We start from the raw sequence: 19473 nt of genomic DNA on the forward strand, positions 1-19473 counted from the left end.
GAAATTAAATCCAATTGAAAAGACCATTCTGACTTACTGGTTTGGGTCTTGTAAAGGAAACAAATTCATTTTGTGCAAGATTATGTTTATCTTATTTTCTACGTTTGTAATCCTATTCATGGTTTAGATCATAATTTCCTCAAAGGAAACAATGAAGTGAATCCTCATGCATCTGTACAAACATAGCTCAATATTTTATGCACGAATATTCATTTAACAATGTTGTCTGCCCTATTTGAAAAAGTTAAAAGAAAAAAAAAGAGCCAAAAGCAGATCCCCTAATAAGTTGGCAGCTACACTCTTATTGCAATCTTAATTCCAGCTTTTTTCTTGTCCTGTACCCCAGAACAGGTAAAAAGACACTTTATTCATTTGGTCATTTGACAAACTATTACTTAGTGCTTACCATGTGACATGTGCCATATTATAATCAGGCACAAGGTTATAAGAAAATCAGACTCAGTTGGTCCCTGATAACACAGTCTACTTGGGGAAACAGACATGATGTACCCAATAATAATAATAATATAACAGATTGAGTAAGCATTCTTAATAATGTAAAGGCTATATTCCTTGGGTATAAAAAGGGAAGCAAAACAGTATGAGGCAGACATTTCCATGGAGTTCTGATGCATGTTAGAGGAATAGCAAATTGTGTAGAACTGCTAGCACACAAGGTTGGACATGGTGAGCAGCTACAGATGGAATACAGAAGTGGGAAAGCCTGCACGTGTCCAGCTGAGTTACCTGGATTTTATTTCGCAGATGATGAGCACATCCATAGTCTTGGGGCTTCCACTTAATAAAGTTATCATTTTAATTTGCCACATAACTTACAAAAACCATACAGTTACAAATTTCTATGTTTACAAAGCATTTAGCTAAACAAATAATAGTGTTAGTAATAATAATAATGTTGTCCCATTTTCTTAAAAGAAAACTTCAGATTCTCTTTTTAATTTATTTAGAAAGGAAAGTATGCACGTAGGTAACATTTCAGTCATACACACAAACACAAAATTAATCTGGAAATTGTCCCCTTCATTCCAGAACACAAGTTGTACATATCAAATAGAACAATAGACAGAAAACTTCTCTGTTTCATCCCCAAAGATTTTTTTTTTTTTTTGAGATGGAGCTTTGCCCAGGCTGGAGTGCAATGGTGCAATCTCAGCTCACCACAACCTCCACCTCCTGGGTTCAAGCGATTCTCCTGCCTCAGCCTGCCAAGTAGCTGGTCATCCCCAAAGACTTTTTAACGGAACAGAAAATAAAAATACTATCACCACAATAAATACAAACTAAATATAATTAGAGACACTGAAGAAATACAAAATGACTTTCCATTTGGTAAAGAAATATAAAATGTAACACTTTAACGAGAACATGTAGATGTTCTTTTATATAAACCTAACATTGGAAAATATCAATAAGGACTATTTATATTAGCATTTAATAATGGCAATCGATCTTACTCTTTTCCCAAAAGGAACAATTTTGATTAAAAAACACAACCCAGAGTTTAAATGGGGAAGTTTTAGTTCCTGAATTCATAAAAATTGATATTATTCATTGTTACTTAGCAATTTTTCCAAAATAGGAAAAAATAGTTGGCCATTTTGTTTCATTTGCTCTTATTCTAACCTCCTGCTTTATCATCTGTACAAGCAATATATGTTAGAAAAAATATGTTAGAAAAAATATGCAATATATGTTAGAAAAAAATGCAGTGTAAAATCTCTCTAGTGAAAACAGTGAATGCTCAAGTCCATAACAAAAATATGTGGGTTCTTTAGGGTAGAGGGAGGGACTCTTCCATTTTGCCCTAAAATGGAGAAGGTCATCTGGATTGGACAAATCCTGTGTTTCCTCTAACACTCTGAAGATACTATCTATAAGAAAATTGTTAACACATGAATAATTGTTTAAACATAGATTCATAACAAATTAGAGCTAGGAGAACTTAAAAGATTATCTTATCTGCATTCCTATTTTTCAGTCTTCAGGAAGGTGTCTTATCTTGCCTAATGTGCAGAAATAATTGGGCACTCACCGAATATTATATTTGCTTCTCTATGTTTCCTAGATTCTCTTGTACTTAGGTTGAGCCTTATAACCAGTTCCAGTCAATGGATTATGAATGAAAGTGATATATTAATTCCCAGCTGAGCTCCTAAGATCTTGTATGCCTCCTCCATCTCTCTTTTCCTCCTGTAGCAACCCAAAAAATAGTGGCCCCTCAAACAATCTGGGACCTTGAGTGACTATAAAGTCCCCTCTCCTGCCAACTTGCATTGGAAAAAAGATGTGGATAGGGAAAAAAATTATTGTTTTGTTGAACCACTGAGATTCTGGCTTTTGTCTTTCATGGAAGTTAGCAATTATTTAACCCAACACATATAGCATGAAATGTGCTTCTGGTGTAACAAAATCTAAAGTATTTGGTATTGTTCTATTGTCCTAGGGCAAGTTAAATGATAAAAGCTGGAAAGATGGAGGTACAATTATGCATAAGTAACATATTTGTTAATTCTGGTAAAGTAGGGGAAAGATCCTTATAGTTACTGACCTTATACTTGCAGAGAAAGTGTGCATATTATTTGCCTTTGGCTGTGTTTGATAACATAGCACAAGAAAGTGATTAACACAAAAAGAATTAGCCAATTTGCAAAAAGAAATTTAGGCCTTGCATCCTGGAAAAAACTAACAGCTTTTTAAAATTGGTTTCAAGAGACAAAGGCCAGCACATCTGTTCTACTGAACAAAATAAAACAATCAAGACCAGATTAAGGTGTGACTGACACATCATTTCAGAAAGCCTCAAGGTAGCTTCCAATAAGTGTGGAGACAGACATAGGACAAGAAAGCCAAAAATTAAAGCAGACTTCAGTATCATGACTCATGGAACTGACTGGTAAAAAATAAATTAGAAGCCAACTGCAATTTCAAAGGAAAGTTATCATAAGCTTGAACTATTAAATACTTCTGATTGTTCCAAAGGTAGAGTCAGGGAATAAGGAAAACGACAGACATAGGAAGTCTTCCTGAGCAGAATAATAAACATATAAAGGTGCCTCTACCATGCAGGGTAGGAGGTCTTCAAAACATCTGCCCAGTTGAATTTCTAAATTGCTACAGAGGAGTCACTGCTATGTGCTGCTCAGTCTTCCTTTGTCCAAATGAATTGGTTTTTTGCAGTCATCTTGTTCCTATTTCAATTTTACACACTGATGTGGGCTGTATGCAGGTAACCTGTCTTTTTAGTTCACATATTCACCTCATAATTGATTCACAATGGAACTGAATGTCTCATGAAAATCATAGATTTTGAATTTGATTAAGTAACTTATTGGAACACTGGGTTGTCTCACTTGAAGAGGCATTGTCTGTTTTCTATATGTGAGAAAAAGAAAAATATATTGGTCTGTGCCACAGGCAGCTAGTGCTTACCAAGCATTCCATATGTTTCCCTAGGTATTCTATTTTGGGGAGTGATGAAATAGCTGAGCAGCAGACTAGTGTTTCTACCTAGAGCAACTGGAAAGGCAAAATAAAAATGTAGCATACATTTGCCAGAAGGTAGAAGGAAGCTTCTGAGGCAAGGAAAATAGAAACACTAAGATTCTGGAGACAGAAGAATATTGAAGAAATGACTGGCTTCTGCAGAGAATTTTATTTGGGCTCTTTTGATTATTCTGGGCATTGACAAGAGGCAGAATACGCAGTGAAACTCTGGTGCAGGGTTGCTATGTTGGAATGGAGAAACTAATAAGTAGAGATTTAGAGAGCCTCAAGTACATGGCTAGTATTGCAAAAACTGGGGCATTATGGGTCAGGAAGCCGAAACTTTAAGGAAAAAGACAGTAAAAAGCAAAAAATTGATGGGACAAAGATTCAAGTTTGGCTCCTACAAAGGAGAAGAGTCTGCAGAATATATCAGACTCCTGTTTACTTGAAAACTCTGTAGGGACAGGGATGAACATGTGGTAGACCAAATGTTTTCAGGGCTACACTGATGCATGACTGTGTCCAGTACCTAGTTGATCAACCACCAATCTCTCTGCCCAACAGAGGCAGGGAGAACCTTCTGAGAAAGGGGGTAACATAATTAAGAACCTTTACATATTTTATCTATAATACAAGATTATTGATTAAATAGATTAAAGATTAAATACAAGATTATTTAGCAAGGTAAAAAAAAAAAGAGGAGAAAAATAGACAATAGAAGCATACCCCCTGATGATCCAGATAGTAATCCTTGCTCTTAAGGTCATTAAAATGTTTAAGATTGACATGGTCAAGAAAATCATGAAGAAATAAACAAAATAAATAAAATATGGAAAATTTAACCTGGAAATTAAAATCTATGGAAAAAAATCAGCTGGAAATTGTAGCAGTAAAATAGCACACATCAAAAGTTAAAATCTCACTAGACGCGTCTAACGAAGATTACACACAGCCAGCAGAAGGCAGTATTAGTGAAGTAAGGTAGATCAATAGAAATTGTTCACATGTATCTTAATATTTCCCAACCTCTTTTGCAGTCAACTGTGGCCTTGTGACTGATTTGAGAAAATGAACATGTATAAAAGTGATATGTATCTCTAAGGTCAGTCAGGTAAAGACTAGTGTGTCTCTTTAATCCTTCTTGATCTTCTATGATAGCTTCAGAATCATATAGTCCCCACTTTGGAGGCAGTGTCTCCATCGACCAAGGTCACTGAGTAACTGTCAATCTAATCGCCCCACCATCCTTATATACCTATGTGGTATCTAAAACATACAAAAGGAATAATTATTTCTTGTCAGTCACTGAAATTCTGTTTCCTAATTCCCTGCTGTGAAAGTTATTAAGGGTTAACTCAGTAAACATAATGTATCTATGTTTATATAGAAAGTTAGTAGGTAAAATCTGCTGATTCTGCCTCAGTTGTTTTTCTCTTTAAATCACACTGCCTCTCAGGTCTCCAGCTATGAGCTAAAATAGCCAACTTACTCATAATAGTCAAGGAAAAGTCATCTGGAAATCAAGATTTGTTTTGTTATTTGTTATCTTGTTTAATTTGCACAGTAAACACATTTTGTTACCTAGGATTACTGAAAGCTTTGTTAGCAAAGGATTTTATCAATTTTCTAACACTGGGTCCAGCAGCAATGTAGCAAAGGCTTGATTTGGTCCTTGATTCTGATCATGGCAACATTATTCAAATTAACTCTCTGATCTTTCACAAACCTGACAAAAACAAGAAATGGGGAAAGGATTCCCTATTTAATAAATGGTGCTGGAAAAACTGGATAGCCATATGCAGAAAGCTGAAACTGGATCCCTTCCTTACACCTTATACAAAAATTAATTCAAGATGGATTAAAGACTTAAATGTTAGACCTAAAACCATAAAAACCCTAGAAGAAAACCTAGGCAATACCATTCAGGACATAGGCATGGGCAAGGACTTCATGTCTAAAACACCAAAAGCAATGGCAACAAAAGCCAAAATTGACAAATGAGATCTAATTAAACTAAAGAGCTTCTGCACAGCTAAAGAAACTACCATCAGAGTGAATAGGCAACCTACAGAATGGGAGAAAATTTTTGCAATCTACTTATCTGACAAAGGGCTAATATCCAGAATCTACAAAGAACTCAAACAAACTTATAAGAAAAAAACAAACAACCCCATCAACAAGTGAGCAAAGGATATGAACAGACACTTCTCAAAAGAAGACATTTATGCACCCAAAAGAAACATGAAAAAATGCTCATCATCACTGGCCATCAGAGAAATGCAAATAAAAACCACAATGAGATATCATCTCACACTAGTTAGAATGGCGATGATTAAAACGTCAGGAAACAACAGGTGCTGGAGAGGATGTGGAGAAATAGGAACACTTTTACACTGTTGGTGGGACTGTAAACTAGTTCAACCATTGTGGAAGTCAGTGTGGCGATTCCTCAGGGATCTAGAACTAGAAATACCATTTGACCCAGCCATCCCATTACTGGGTATACACCCAAAGGATTATAAATCATGCTGCTATAAAGACACATGCACACGTATGTTTATTGTGGCACTATTCACAATAGCAAAGACTTGGAACCAAGCCAAATGTCCAACAATGATAGACTGGATTAAGGAAATGTGGCACATATACACCATGGAATACTATGCAGCCATAAAAATGATGAGTACATGTCTTTGTAGGGACATGGATGAAGCTGGAAACCATCATTCTCAGCAAACTATCGCAAGGACAAAAAACCAAACACTGCATGTTCTCACTCATAGGTGGGAATTGAACAATGAGAACACATGGGCACAGGAAGGAGAACATCACACACTGGAGCCTGTTGTGGGGTTGGGGGAGCGGGGAGGGATAGCATTAGGATATACACCTAATGTTAAATGATGAGTTAATGGGTGTAGCACATCAACATGGCACATGTATACATATGTAAAAAACCTGCATGTTGTGCACTTGTACCCTAAAACTTAAAGTATAATAAAAATAAATAAATAAAATTAACTACTAACTACTACACAACCAAATTGGTATCTCCATAACACAAGGACTGAAATTTCTAGGCAAATCCTAGAGCCGAGCTTCTTTCAGAGCCAGTGGACTAGGGCAGCAGTGGGGCACTGGGGAAGAGGCAGGGGACATGACCTACTGAGACAAGAGTAAGGGTGGCTAAGGGAGTGCTTGTGCCACTCCTCTCCCATCCACTGGTAGCAGCTGTGTGGTGTGGAAAAATCTGTGCACCTGGGATAGAATGCGGCAATTGTGAGACTTTTCATTCAATGTAGTGCTGTCCTGTTATCGCAGAGTGAAGCTGTGCTAGGTTCAGTTAATACATACACATGGCGGGAGCATTTGGACCATACCTAGCCAGATGGCACTCGCCCATCCCAGGGGTTGGAACTTGAGTTTCTCGGTAGGCCTTGCCATCATGGGCCAAAGTGCTCTAGGGTTTTGGGTAAACTCGAAAGGCAGTCTGTGCCACAAGGACCACAATTTCTAGGCAAATACCAGGGCTAAGGTGGGATTAGAGACAGTGGACTAGGGTGGCACATGACCTAGGGAGACACTAGAGTGGGTAAGGGAGTGTTTGTGCCACCCCTTCTCCAACCTCAGGCTGTGCAACTCATAGCAATGAAAGTGACTCCTTCCTTCTGCTTGAGGGGAGCAGAGTGAAAAGTAAAGAGAACTTTATCTTACATCTTGGATAGCAGTATAGCTACAGTAGGATACAGTCTTGGGCAGAGTCATAAGGCACCCATTCCAAGCCCTAGCTCATGGACAACATTTCTAGGTATGCCCTGGGCCCAAAGGGAACCTGCTGCTTTGAAGGGTAGGACCCAGTACTGGCAGGATTCATCACCTGCTGACTAAAGAACCCTTGGGTCCCAAATAACCCACAGCAAAACCCAAGTAATATGACATGGGCCTTGGGCTCTAAGACATGATGGCTTTGGGTGTGACCCAGCACATTCCCAGCTATGGCAGCTATGGTAAAAGAATCTTTCCGTTTGAGAAAAACAAGAGGAAAAGTAAGGGGACTCTGTCTTGCATCTCAGGTGTCAGTTTGGCCACAATGAAGTAGAGGAATAAGCAATCTCTTGGAGTCCCCAAATTCAGGACTAGGCTCTTGATCAGCATTTCTGGGCCCTGGGCCAGACGGGAACCCATTGCCCTGAAGGGTGAGTCTCAGGCCTGGCAGCATTCACCACAAGCTGACTGAAGAAACCTCCATGGGTTGGTGGTAGTGGTGGCTATAGGGAGAAGCTCCTCTGCTTGTGGAAAGAGGAGAGAAGAATAGAAAGGACTTTCTACCACCACCACCACCAACCCATGGAGGGTTCTTCCAGGCAACCACTGATGTATACTTAAATTTCAAGGGTTCTTCAGAAGAAAGAATTAGTGAGCTTGAAGACAGGCCATTTGAAGATACACAAAAGAGGCAAAAGTAAAGAAAAGAAAAACAATGAAGCATGTCTACAATTTCTAAGAAATAGCCTCAAACGTATAAGAAGGTTCTAGAACACCAAGAAGATTTAACCCAAAGAAGACTACCTCAAAGCATTTAATAATGAAACTCCAAAAGGTCAACAATAAAGAAAAAATTCTAAAAGCAGGAAGAGAAAAACAAAACAAAAACAAACAAATAACAGAATTGTTCATCAATATGCCTGACAGAAGACTTTTCAGTGGAAACCTTGCAAGCCAAGAGAGAATGGCAGGCCATATTTAAAGTGCTGAAGGAAACAAACAAACAAAAAAACATGTTTACCCTGAAATAATATATCCAGTGAAAATGTCTTTCAAGTGTGAAGGAGAAATAAAGAGCTTCCCAGACAAATAAAACCTGAGAGTTTTCATCAATATCAGATCTGTACTGCAAGAAATGCCAAAGGGAGGTCTTCAACCTGAAAGAAGGAATATAAATGAGCAATAAGAAACCACCTGAAGGTATAAAACTCACTGGTAATAGCATACATAGAAACAGAATATTATAACACTGTAATTGTCATGTGTAAACTAGTCTTCTATTAAGTAGAAAGAATAAATGATGAACCAATAAAAAATAATAATGACAACACCTTTTGAAGACTTAGAGAGTAGAATAAGACATAAAGAGAAACACAAAAAGTTAAAAAGTTGGGGAATGAAGTTACAGTGTACAGTTTTTATTAGTTTTCTTTGTGTTCACGTGTTTATTTCATTGCTTATATAATCAGTGTTAAGTTGTCACCAGTTTAAAACGATGGGTTGTAAGAAAGTATTTTCAAGTCTCACAGCAACCTCAAATCAAAAACCATATGTAGCTCTATGAATCTGCAAGAGCTACAACATTATTGGGTTTGAGGCCTACGCCCCTTCAAATTCCTGGAAAGCCTGCCCAAGTATGGGCACAAACAAGCCCAGACTATGAAAACTACAATAAACGCCTAACTTTTCTATGCCCAGGCACTGACAAACATCTACAAGCATCAAGACCATCCAGGAGAATATGACCTCACCAAATAACAAGTATGTAAAGATTAAAAGGCAAGAAATTAAATCATATCACTAGAAAAATCACCTTCACTGAAAGGAAGACAGGAAGGAAGGAAGGAAGGAAGAGAAGACCATGAGACAACCAGTAAACAAATAACAAAATGGCAGGAGTAAGTACTTATCAATAATAACATTGAATATAAATGGAGCAAACTCTTCAATCAAAAGACAGAGTGGTTGGATGGATGAGAAAGCAAGACCCAATGATCTGTTGCCTACAAGAAATATACTTCACCTATAAAGATGCATATCAACTGAAAATAAAGGATGGAAATAGATATTCCATATCAATGGAAACCAATAAGAAGCAGGAGTATCTATACTTACATAAGACAAAATAGATTTCCAGAGAAAAACCATAAGAAGAAACAGAGAAGGTCATTATATAAATATAACGGGATCAATTCTGTAAGAGGATATAACAATTTTAAATATATATGCACCCAGCATTGGATCACCCAGATATATAAAGTAAATATTATTAGAGCTAAAGAGAGAGATAACTTCAACACAATAATAGCTGGAGACTTCAACACCCCGCTTTCAGCATAGGACAGATCTCTGAGATAGAAACTCAGCAAAGCAACATTGGACTTAATCAGCACTATAGATCAAGTGGACCTAATAATTATTTAAAGAATATTTACTTCATCCAAAGGCTGCAGATTACACATTCTTCTCCTCAGCACAGATCATTCTCAATTTTAAAAAATTTAAAAAATGCCAGGCATCTTCTCTGACCACAATGGAATAAAACTGTAAATCAATAACAGGAGGAATTTTGGAGACTATTCGAATACATGAAAATTAAACAACATGTTCCTGAATGACCAGTGGGCCAAAGAAGTAATTAAGAACACAATTGAAAAATTTTTTGAAACAAATGATAATCGAAACACAACATACCAAAATCTATGGGATACAGCTAAATAAGTATTAGAGGGAAATTTATACCTCTAAGTGCCTACCTCAAATGAAGAAAAAAACTTCAAATAAATACCCTAATGATACATCTTAAGTAACAAGAAAACCAAGAGCAAATCAAACCCGAAATTAGTAGAAAAAAAGAAATAATAAAGATTAGAGCTGAATAAATGAATTTGAAATGAAGAAAACAATACAAAAGATCAATGAAACAAAAAGTAGGTTTTTTGAGAAGATAAATAAAATTGACAAACTTTTAGCCAGACCAACAAAGAAAAAAAGAGGGAAAACCAATATAAATAATAACTGACATGCAAAAGGTGACATTACAACTGATACCACAGAAACTTGAAGAATTATTAGGGGCTACTATGAGCAAATGTATGCCAACAAATCAGAAAGCCTAGAAGAAGTGATAAATTCCTAGACACATACAATCAACCAAGATTGAATCATAAAGAAATCCAAAGTCTGAAAAGACCAATGACAAGGAACAAGGTGAATCCATAATGAAAAGTCTCCCAATTAAGAAAAGCCTGGGCTGGGCGCAGTGGCTCACGCCTGTAATCCCAGCACTTTGGGAGGCCGAGGTTGGCGGATCATGAAGTCAGGAGGTCAAGACCATCCTAGCTAACATGGTGAAACCCCGTCTCTTCTAAAAATACAAAAAATTAGATGAGCATGGTAGTGGGTACCTGTAGTCCCAGCTACTCTGGAGGCTGAGGCAAGAGAATGGTGTGAACCTGGGAGGCAGAGCTTGCAGTGAGCAGAGATCGCGCCACTGCACTCCAGCCTGGGTGACAGAGTGAGACTCTGTCTCAAAAAAAAAAGAAAGAAAGAAAAGCCTGGAACTCAATGACTTCATTGCTGAATTCTACCAAACATTTAAGGAAGAACTAATACCAATCATCTTCAAACTATTCTGCAAAACAGAGAAAATGTGAATACTTGCAAACTCATTCTATGAGGTCAATATGACCTGATACCAAAACCAGACAGACACATCAAAAAATACATTTTGTGCCTAATTCTTCTATATTAGGCATAAAATGCTTGAACAAAATACTAGCAAACTGAAGAGTTAGGTGTAACAATCCTCAACAAAATATTAGCAAACCAAATTGAACAATACATTTAAAAGATCATTCATCACGAAAAAGTAAAATTTATACCAGAGATGCAAGGGTGGTTCAAACCATGCAAATCATTCAATGCAATACATCCTATCAACAGAAGGAAGGACAAAAACCACATGACCATTTCAATCGATGCTGACAAAGCATTTTATAAAATTCAACATCCCTTTGTGATAAAAATGCTCAAAAAACTGGGTATATAAAGAACATGCCTCAACATAATAAAAGCCATATACCACAGACCCACAGCTGGTATCAAACTGAATGTGAAAAATCTGAAAGCCTTTACTCTAAGATCTGGAACATGACAAAGATGCCCACTGTCACTACTTTTACTCAACATAGTACTAGAAGTCCTAGCTAGAGTAATCAGACAAGAGAAAGATGTAAAGGGCATCCAAATGGAAAAGAAAAAGTCAAATTACATGTATTAGCAAATGACATGATCTTATATTTGTCAATACCTAAAGACTCTGAAATAAACTATTAGAACTGACAAACAAATTTAGTAAAGTCACAGAATACAAAATCAACATACAAAAATCAATAGCATTTCTATATGCCAACCGTGAAACATCTGGAGAAGAAATAAAAACATAATCCCAGTTACAGTAGCCACACATAAAACTAAACACCTAGAAATTAACCAAAGAGGTAAAAGATCTCTATAATGCAAACTATAAAGCACTGATAGAAGAAATTGATGTAACACCAAAAAATGAAAAAATATTTCATGTTCATGAGTTGGAAGAATCAATGTCATTAATATATCCATACTACCCAAAGCAATCTACAGATTCAACGCAATCCCTATTAAAATACCAATGACGTTCTTAACAGAAATAGAAAAAAAATCCTAAAATTAATATAAAACCACAAAAGACTCAGAATAGCCAAAGTTATCCAGAGCAAAAAGAACAAAACCAGAGGAATCACTTTACTTAATTTCAAATTTACAAAGCTATAGTAATAAAACAGCATGTTATTAACATAAAAACAGACACATAGACCAATGGAACAGAATAAAGAAACTAAAAGCAAATTTGTACACCTACAGTGAACTCATATTTGACAAAGGTGTCAAGAACATACACTGGGGAAAGGACAGTCTTTCAATAAATGGTGCCCAGGAAACTAGATATTCATATGCAGAAGAGGGAAACTGGACCTCTATCTCTAGCCATTTACAAAAATCAAATCAAAATTAACTAAAGACATAAGTCTAAGACCATAAACTATGAAAATTCTGCAAGAAACATTAGGGAAACTCTTTCAGACATTGGTTTGAGAAAAAATTCCTTGAGGAATTTCCACAAGCACAGGAAACCAAAACAAAAATGGACAAATGGAAGCTAAAACTTCTGCACTGCAAAGGAAACAATTAACAATGTGAAGAGACAGTCCACAGAATGGGAAAAAAATATTTGCAAACTGCCCATTTGTCAAGGGATTAATAACCAGAATATATAAGGAGCTCAAACAACTCTATAGAAAATAATTTAATAATCCAATTTGAAAATCGGAAAATTTTGAATATTTGTTTCTCAAAAAAAATAGATACAAATGGCAAACAGGCCTATGAAAAGGTGCTCAACATCGCTGATTATCAGATAAGTACAAATCAAAACTATAATGAGATTTTATCTCACCTCAGTTAAAGTGGCTTTTATCTAAAAGCCAGACAATAGCAAATCCTGGCAAATGTGGAGAAAAGGAAACTCACATAGGCTGTTTGTGGGAATGCAAATCAGTACCACCACTATGGAGAACAGTTTGGAGGCTCCTCAAAAAAACTAAAAATAGGCTGGGCACAGTGGCTCATGCCTGTAATACCAACACTTTGGGAGGCCAAGGTGGGTGCATCACCTGAGGTCAGGAGTTCAAGACCAGCCTGGCTAACATAGTGAAACCCTATCTCTACTAAAAATACAAAAAAAAAAAAAAAAAGTAGCCAGGTGTGGTGGCAGGCACCTGTAATCCCAGCTAGTTGGGATTCTGAGGCAGGAGAATCACTTGAATCCGGGAGGTAGAGGTTGCAGTGAGCTGAGACCACGCCATTGCACTCCAGCCTGGGCAACAAGAAAAATATCTGCCTCAAAAAAAAAAAAAAAAAAAAAAGAAACCTAAATATAGAGCTACCATAAGATCCAGCAATCCCACTGGTGGATATATATCCCCCAAAAAGGAAATCAGTATACTGAAGAGTTATCTATGCTCCTATGTTTGTTGCAGCACTGTTTACAATAACTAAGATTTGGAAGCAACTTAAATGTTTATCAACAGATGAGTGAATAAAGAAAATGTGGTACATCTAGTATTCAGCCACAAAAAGAATGATATCCAGTCATTTGCAACAACATGCATGGAACTGGAGATCATTATGTTAAATGAAATAAGGCAAACACAGAAAAACAAACATTGCATGTTCTTAATTATTTGTGGGGTCTAAAAATCAAAACAATTGCACTCATGGACATAGAGAGTAGAAAGTTACCAGAGGCTGGGAAGAGTGGAGGTGGGGATGACTAATGGGTACAAAATAAAAATAGTTAGAAAGAATAAATAAGACCTATTTGATAGCACAATAGGGTGACTGTAGTCAATAATAATTTTATTGTAAGTTTTTAAATAACTAAATGTTTATAATTGAATTTTTTGTATCACAAAGAAAAACTTAAGGGAATGAATACCCCATTTTACATGTTGTGATTAGTATACGTTGCGTGTCTGTATCTGGGTATCTCAGGTACTCCATTAATATATAACCTACTATGTACCCACAAAAATTGAAAATAAAATAATTTTTAAAAGATGCCAACACAACATGAAATTATAAGAATTCATCACACCAGTTTTTGGAGTGCAACTGACTTATGTTAAATTATTTATCTGACAATTACTAGTATAATGTCTTAAACCTCTTTGAGTTCCATTTTTATTTTTCTTTATTTTTTAAGCACAGGGATAATAGTCCTGACTCAGAGATGTAAGAATTAAATATGATAATACAGGGTACATGGTAAATGCTCAATAGTTGGCTTCCAGGAATAGTAGCTGCACCACAATGTAGTTGTGTATGTAAATGTTTCTGTATCTCAGTACTACAGAGCCAGTAAAATTGTTTTAAAAGATGAAGCCTCTAGTATTTCAGGAAATGATAGGAGTTAAATACCCACCAGGGGTAGCTAAAAACAGAAAAAGTAATAGTTGTGTTTGAAAGTAAAGTTGTACTGGTAATATAGAGGTAGATTGCTACTTCCTTAAGACAGCTCTTTGTCTCCTCATTGAATGTAAAGGTATTTTAAAACTGTCTTACTGCTATCAAAATCAAGGATAACAGCTAACATTCATAAATACCATTAACAAAGGGTGACAAAATACAACTTATTTCAAAATAATTTATGATAATAAACCAAATATGTCAATACTTTTCTTCTTAAAAATGAATATTTATTGAATGTCTTCAGTAAGTCTTTTAGGCACTTGACAGCAACTGGTAAACAAAAATGTTTACCTCCCTACATTAGAAGTCATATACCAAAACCATTTGTTATTTTAAAAATATCCTATTGGTTATGCAGCCCAGCCATGATTCAGTGTGGGTGGGGATTCCATAAAGCACCGCTGCCAGAATACAAGGAATATTCAGGACAAACTTGGAGGCTGCCTAACTCAGCTTGCCCTCTGACCTATGATAAATCATGTTCCTCCCACATGCAAAACATACTCCTCTCTTCCCAAAGTCCCCAAAAGTCTCATTCTTTGACAGCATCAGTCAAAGTTATAACTTTTACCACCTAAATTAAGACCAAGTGTAAATGAGGCTCCAGGGATCCAGTTCTGGGCTCTCACTATAAAGACTTGAGAACTAAATAGAAAAGTTGTCCTTTTACCATACTCCTAATGCAGATTCTCTTTTGAAACAGGCAAAGATTAGCCACTATTAACTATCCCATTGAAAAAGAAAGACAATAAGAGTCACATAGGAGTCACTGGTTTGTAACAATCCTTAAATCCCACAGGGAGCATACTGCCAGTTCCTTCATTAGCACTAAAGGCCTGGTAATGATTTGAAGGATTATTTTGCCCTTCCAGATGTTCTTTCTTTGTTCAGAAATGGAGCCTGGATTTGCAGCTGAGTAATTTTTTCAGTTTACTTTCAGGTAGTAAAATTTGGGGGATCTAAATTCCTCTTTTTATTTTGTACTCTCTCTGTCTTCTTCTGATCAACCTTGCAATGTTTCTGCTAGTATAATTTTCTTAAAATTTCTTTGGTCCTTTATGAATCATACTGGGGTACATATCATTAGACAAAAGCCACACCACCTATAAGCATCTTCAAGATAATATGTATTCTACCTTGGTTTCAGCTTAGTCTATGACAAATAAGTCCTATTGTTTAACTGAATGGTTCTCTGAGGTACCACTATATATTTTTCTGAGATTTTTAACATTGAATTTTACAGTCATATGTATGGCTTCCCCTTTAAGTCATACTTTCCAAGCTAAAACAATATGCATTCATTATGTCTCACAGTTTTTTAAAATAAATTTTATTGTATATATTTGAGGTTTACAACATAATGTTATGGGATACATATAGACAGTTCTGTGGATAAGGCATTCAGGGGCAGCTCATCTGGATGATTCTGGTTGTCTCTCATGAATTTGTAATCAAAATGGGGGCCAGGTATGCAATCATCTAAAGGCATAACAAGGGTTGGAAGATCTACTTTCAAGGTGGTTCACTCACATGGCTGGCTACTATTTGCGAGTTGTTGGCAGAAGGCCTCAGTCCATCCCCATATGAACTGAGACGCCCTTCCACAAGGGCATCTGAATGTCCTCATGATATGAAAGATGGCTTTCTCCAGAGTAAATGATCCAAGAAAGGACAAGATAGAAACTGAAATATCCTTTATTTCCTAGCCCTGCAAGTCATGCAAAACCACCTCTATAGTATTCTATCTTTCTTTCTTGGGAAGTTTTTAATGACTGATTCAATCTCCTTATTTGTTATTAGTCTGTTCAGCTTTTCTATTTATTCATGATTCAGTCTTGGTAGGTTATACGTTTCTAGGAATTTTTACAACATGGATGGACCTGGGTGACACTATGGTTAGTAAAATAAGTCAGACACACACACAAAACACAAATATTGTATAATCTCACATATATGTGGAATTTAAAAATTTTGAACTCAAAAGACAGAAAAAGGGTAGTTGCTAGTGTCTAGGGGGTGAGGGACATGGGGAGATATTGGTCAAAGGGTACACACTTTCAGTTATAAGAATAAGTTCTGGACATCTAAGGTGCAGCATAGTGATTATAGTTAATAATATTGTATTGTTTGCTTGAATTTTGATAGAGAAGATTTTAAGTCTCCTTTTCCCCACCTTCAACACACAATGAGTGATAATGAATGTTTTGACTGTTATAATCATTACACAATGTGTATATATGTATATAAATCAACACATTGTACATGTCAAATACATATAATTTTAATTGTATGTCAATGAAAATTTCAAAATAAATGATAACAATTATTTTAGAACCTTTTTGTAGCAATTTAACATTTATTAAGCTGGAGCATATGGTAGTACTACTTTTAACTTTTTGAGGAACCTCCATATTATTTCTTATAATGACTGTACTAATTTACATTTCTACCACTGTGTTGCAATCCCATTATTGCATGTATGTCCAAGAGAAATGAGATTAGTGTATTGAAGATATATCTGCACTCCCATGTTCATTGCAGCATTAGCCAAGATATGGAATCAACCTAAGTGCTCATCAATGAAGAAATGGCTAAAGAAAATGTGGTATATACAGTGGAATACTATTCAGCTTTAAAAAGAAGGAAAGCTGTCTGCCACTTGCAAAAACGTGGATAAACATGGAAGACATTATTGTAAGTGAAATAAGTCAGGCACAGAAAGACATATAACACATGATCTCACTTATATGTAGAATCTAAAAAAGTAAAACTCACAGGAGCAGATAGTAGAATGGTGGCTACCAAAGGCTTGGGGGTGTAGGAAAAGAGAAAGGATTAGTGTTGGTCAAAGGATATAAAATTTAGCCAGAAGGAATAAGTTCAGGAGATGTATTGTATAATATGGTGACCACAGTTAACAATGTATTATATATTTGAAGATTGCTAAGAGTGTATATAAATGCTATCACCATAAAAAATAAGTATGTGAATTAATAAATGTTAGTTTGACATATTCATCCACAATGTTTACATATATCAAAACTTCAAGTTGTACACGATAAATATATGCAATTTTTATTTGTCAATTAAATATAAATTTAGGAAAAATAAGCACTTATCTACATACATTTAAGAATTATTGAAATAAATAGACTATTAGAGATGGGTACTGTGTTCATCTATTGACATAAAATGTCAGTTCTCTGCCAATGAATCTATAGATTTATTGCCATTTCAATAAAAATCCTACATCATTTTCCAAGAAACTACCAACTGATGATAAAATTAATATGAATGTAAGAAGAAAAAAACCAACACTGAAAATTAGCTAAGATACTCCTAACGAAGAAGACAAATAAGTTTTGGGAACTCATCCCATCCAGATGTATCAAATTGCAAAACCTTCTGACTTTCTTTATGTATGTTGATTAATTTTTCCTTAAGCACATGTATCCTTCTGAAAAAAATTCAGTATCAAATGCACATGGACATGCTTAAACTCATTATTTATCAAAATTGAAGCAAATAACTATTGAAACAATATTCTGTTAGAATTTAAATTAGTTTTCTCTCATGGGGTTAAATAATTACAGAGTAAAATTGTTGAATTAATTACCAGTATGAATTTTAAATGATTATTATCAGGGATATTTAATTTACAATAATAATTGACTGATGATATTCTAACGATATCCCCATAGACTTTTCAGAATTTGTTCCCCAGGGTGACTGTCATTTTCAAACCATGTGGCCTGAGAGATCTAAAAGGCTTTGATCATGCTCCCAGAGAATGTGGAAATAAGAACAAAGTCTACATTCTATAAATGATGCCAGGCCCAATGGGAGCTCTATCACTTCACCTGACTCTATCCTTTGATCTCTTCCCACCATAATCAGAATAGAGTCTGTAATGGGATATTTTGATTTCTTCTCTACCAAGGACAAATTTAATACAGTTGCTTAATAAAATCAATGAGACACATCAGTTTATAATAAACAAAATTTTCAGTCAGGGTAAAACTTTTTAATATATATAAATGCATGTGAATATTGCATGTGTTCAATTGGCTTACAAGAAGTACACATAAAAACTAATGTTCCACAAATGCATTATCCATTCTCTATTTTACAATTTCTTTTTTTTTTCCTTTGAGACATGGTCTCACTCTGTCACACAGGCTGGAGTGCAGTGGCACAATCACAACTCACTGCAACCTCTGCCTCCCAGGCTCAAGTGATCCTTCCACCTCAGCCTCTTGAGCAGCTAAGACTGCAAGCTCATGCCACCACACCTGAATAATTTTTGTATTTTTTTTGTAGAGGCAGGGTTTTGCCATATTGTGCAGGCTGGTCTCGAACTCTTGGCCTCAAGCAATCTGCTCACCTCAGCTTCCCAAAGTGCTGGGATTACAGGCGGGAGCCACAGGGCCCAGCCAACAATTATTGATATTACTATTTGCTTCCTTCTTTCTCAAAAGCATTACATTTTAATTTGGTTTAATTAATTCCTCTGGAAGGCTTATCTAGTCCCATAAAGAATTTACCCTTTCCTTTTATGATGCTATGCATACATGTGGTAGCTCTAGCAGTCCCTTATTCCACCCATTTGTTCACATGACTTTCCTTCCTTCCTGATTGTATTCACTTGAGAACATAGATGGCATCCTATTCATCTGTGTGCTGGCCACCTAAGGAAGATGGATGATCTTCCTCACAAAGTATGGCAGATCTCTGAACTGTTATCTCCACCGCCACACCATCCATAATGTTTCCTTTCATACTCAATTATTGTACAGCCTCTTCTAGTTTTTCTTAAATATTCTTTGATGTTGTATTTTTAGAAATTACATGATCTTTGGTTCACATCAGTTTTTGATGTGTATTTATCCATACTGCATTTACCTAGTATTTCCGATGAGCCAAGTACTGTGCTAGGCACTAAATATATACACACAAAGAAGGCACAGTTTTCACCCTGAAAGTACTGGAAGACTAGTGAGAAAGCAAAAACTAATAATTACAATGCAATGCAATAAGTGCCATAGCATAAACAGGCACAGAGTGATCTGGAAACATAGTGACTAGTTTGGGGCAGTTAAGAAAGGATTCAAACAAAAAAGATGTATATGC

Source organism: Pan paniscus, chromosome 5 (assembly GCF_029289425.2).
Source record: "Pan paniscus chromosome 5, NHGRI_mPanPan1-v2.0_pri, whole genome shotgun sequence".
Taxonomy (NCBI): Eukaryota; Metazoa; Chordata; class Mammalia; order Primates; family Hominidae; genus Pan; species Pan paniscus.